Source organism: Pongo pygmaeus, chromosome 19 (genome assembly GCF_028885625.2).
Source record: "Pongo pygmaeus isolate AG05252 chromosome 19, NHGRI_mPonPyg2-v2.0_pri, whole genome shotgun sequence".
In the NCBI taxonomy this organism is placed as follows: Eukaryota; Metazoa; Chordata; class Mammalia; order Primates; family Hominidae; genus Pongo; species Pongo pygmaeus.
In genome coordinates this window covers 89,478,497-89,482,273 of record NC_072392.2, presented here as the reverse complement: position 1 = coordinate 89,482,273, position 3,777 = coordinate 89,478,497, and the positions used below count along the sequence as shown (strand labels likewise).

General features: G+C 37.6%; 1 non-coding gene across 1 annotated transcript; it reads left to right on the top strand.

Moving 5' to 3' along the window:
• Positions 1-2,670: 2,670 nt before the first annotated feature.
• Positions 2,671-2,730, top strand: LOC129018484 (U7 small nuclear RNA). Its single transcript, XR_008495306.1, has one exon. It is a non-coding gene; the product is annotated as a U7 small nuclear RNA (small nuclear RNA).
• The last annotated feature ends 1,047 nt before the right edge of the window (positions 2,731-3,777 follow it).

Genomic DNA, 3,777 nt, shown 5'->3' with positions numbered 1-3,777 from the left:
AAGTCTGATCAAGTTATGTATCTTCTCAAAATCCTGGACTGCCTTCCTATTTCACTCAATAAATCCCCAAACCTTTCCCAAAGCCTGTAAAGATCCAAATGATTGGGCTGGGGCTGCTTCTGTGTCTTTTGCCTGTTCTGATGTCACTTATCAGAGTATTTCCTAAGTACTCAAGGTAAAATAGATGCTCTGTCACTCTGTCATCAGTGCCTCATGTGTTTTTCCTTTTGTTATTTGTGTGTTTATTTTTTCCCCACTTAGAAGGTAAGCTTCAGGAGAACAGCGACTTTTTTCTTGCTTGTTGTTGTATTAGAATGAAGAACCATGCCTAGAATACAATAAGTACTCAATATATTTGTCCAGTGAATGAATGAATGGTGCTATTTATTGGTATAGCAATCCTAGTTACTAATCTGTTGACTTCTACTTATGATAAATGAGGTTAATATTTCTGCTTCTCCATCCCCCCAACAGACACTTTTCTTCTCCCATTCTCTTAATGTATTTATATAACAACTTATTATTGTTGTTAGTACATGCTTCTGATGTGTTATTTTCAACTTGAGGGTAGATCAGAATTGACTGCAAGGCTTGTTAAAATTCAAAACTGCTGGGCCCTAACCCAGAGAGTTTTTGATTTGGTAGTTCCGGGGTGAGCCTGAGAATTTTCATTTTAATGAGTTCCCAGGTGATGATGCTGATGACAACTATTTGTAATGTTAAAATAATATAAACACTCAAACCTAATGTAAATACTGACATTGACACTGAGCTTTTGGCATTTTTGTTTTTGTTGTTTTTGTTCCCTGATTTTCATATTGATTTGTTTTGTTTTGGCCTCTGAGTTTCATCTTGGAAGCTTTATTCAGAAGAAGCTTGGTGATTCCTGGGTGTACATATTTAATTAGGACTGAGACACTAGATAACATATAGAAAAGTCTGTGTGTTTGGTGTTTTTCTGTATAGTGATTGGGTGTCATCTTGGATTAAGTTCTCCGAAAGCAAGTGCTAAGGGAGAATTATTATGGAAGTGATCTATTAAGCAAACACCATTGTGATATTGTTAAGAATGGGATTAGCATGGCAGACAAAAGGAAGAAGGCAAGGAAGAGTAAGATTCCAGGCAAAATCCCAACTCCAGTCCAAAGCTACAGGGAAACTGTGGGGTAGGGTATATGAGCTAGGCTCTCACACACCCTCTTGAGTCAGTCACTGGTTAAGTGTCATCTGAGGAGAAGGATAACTCTCAGACATCTTTAGTTCTCTCTTTGGCATACAGGACAAAGAGGCTCCAGTAGGAAAAGTGCCCTTCAAATACAGTCCCAGGTGCTAGCTCTTAGAAGCAAAAGCACACAAAGGCTTGGGGACAGGTTCCCTGATATGATAAAGGGAATCTGAAAGACCTGCAGATGGTGGGGTTGGTAGAAGGACACCAACAATGTTGGCTGCAGAGGTGCTGGGAGGTTTTCTTTGGGGAGTTCTGTAGGAATTTTGTCTGGGTAACAGTGGGGCTATTGGACAGGGGCACATGTTTTGTAGGTCACAGTGCAGGCTTCCCCTTAGTCCTACTGTCCTCTATTGTGTCCAGAGTCCTAGAGTGTAGAGACTCATTGGTTCAATTTTTCCACCAAACAAATCTCTTATCTCCTGCTGGGTATTGCCTGGGTTTAGTGGCTTTAGTCAGAATTCAGCAGTTCAATAACTCAGTGGTTTTGAGGAGATAATAGGAAAACCTCTCCAACTCTAGAGGATATTGAGGGGATGAGGAAAAAAAAAACTGGTATTAGTGAGAGCCCTGGCATAGATCATCTTTGACTCACCCAGCAGGGCAAAAGGCCCATGTGTTAAGTGAAACAAGCTTAACAAAAACTGAGGCTCGAAAGTGAGGAAATCCTAATCCACGGCTTCATCCAGTTGTGACATGAACCCGGACCTGAACTTTTCCAGCCATAGTCACCATATTTTTTTTTAACCTGAAAATCTATTTCAGGGCCACAAAAGGTCAACTTAGGTGCCAATCATATTTAGAGATTCTACTGTGGTATATGAAGAATAAATCAGGAACTTAATCAGTGATGGTTATATTTTTAGTCTGGCCATGTTAAAGATTGAAAACATAACTATTTCCTACACAGGAAGGTTGTTACTCAGATTCTTCTATGAGATGCAAAGCTCTGATTGTCTTTGAAGGTTTATTTTCTTAACTTGACATTATTGACTTCTTATATGAAAAAGCCACTTATCCCAATATCTGGAAATTCTACTAGTTGATATTATTATTCCTTAAAATCGTTAACATAATTTGTTCATTTAACAAAAGGATATAATGGGCTTGAATTTGAACAAAAGATATGTATTAGACAGACAGATTAATGTTATTGATACAGCAGTTTGCCATATTGAAAAGTATGAAGATATGAACCAAAGTTACCAGCTATAAAATTTGGACAATTTGCTTGTGTACAAAATAGAAATAACAATACCTAGCTTACAATACAGTTAAACAAGACAATATCTGTAAAGCGTGATGTAGTGCATAGCACGTTGTAGATTTTTAACAAGTTTCAGTTCCCTTCTCTCCATTTGCCCCAAATCTGTCAGAGCACTAATCTCTAACCATCTCTACGCTCTGATACAAAGTTCCCTGTGAAAAGCATTATACAAAGTATTTGGTAACAGCTCTTTTAGAATTTGTCTAGCAAGTTTTCTAGTCTGTACCTGAAAGCCTCAATTAAAAAAGGAACAAAGTATTTAATTACCTCATAGTTCTATAAGAAATTAAGTATCATTAAATATCATATAATATTCATAGCTGTTTTTATCCTTTTGTGTAATCCCAGCAATTGGAATAAGTATAGTGCAGTCAATACAACTACAAGAACACTTAACAGGGTTTAAATAATAACTTCGACATTTTAGGAAATAGTTACTAATACAAGATAAATTTTCTTTTAAAAATTAGACCACATTTAATAATGAGGATGTGATCATCCTATTTTGGGGGGAATTTATGAAAAACAAAATGATGAAATTGCCCTTTTCTGCTTATGTCTGTTGCTTTACGTTGTCTTTCCTCTCTGCATCCTCCGTGCTGTACAGCATTGGGAAAGCTAGAGAGAACCAGGCAGCCGGGAGGATGGAACCATCTTCCCACTCTTAGAAATCACCCTTCACATCTGTGGGGACTCAAAGTAAAAGAAAAATGAAAACCCTAGAATCAACAGCAAGTCGTCACTCAGCAATCCTAAGGGAGTTTTCACAGCATGAGAGGGAAGGAAAGGATAGTAGACAAAATAGCCAGTGAGTGATGATGAAGAACAAAGGGAGGGTTAAGGGATTACTGACCTCAAATAGAGAGTTGGTTGAATGAAGAAAGGGCACAATTCAGAGTTTAAGATGTCTGACAGTAGAACTGCTAGTTGTCCCATGCATTACTACTTTTTAAAAAATAATATTTTTTCTTGATAACAAAAGTATGAAAGGTTTTATTACAAAATATAAAACAATGCAATTAAAAAAACACAGAACGCAACCATCATTGCCACCCCCAATTTTGTATACTTCTTGCCCTAGTATTTTCTATCAGCCAGTTGGGAAACAGGAAGACAGGCAGGAAACAGAAGACCTGCTTACGTTAGGAAAATCAAAAATGAAAACATGACATGGTTTGCTTTCAAAGGAACTCATTGCAAAGGGGTAGCTGAATGTAAGGGATCCAGAAGTGGAAAGGCTGTCAGCCAAAGAGATGAGGGGAAGGTTATAGGAAGCTAGAAAGCA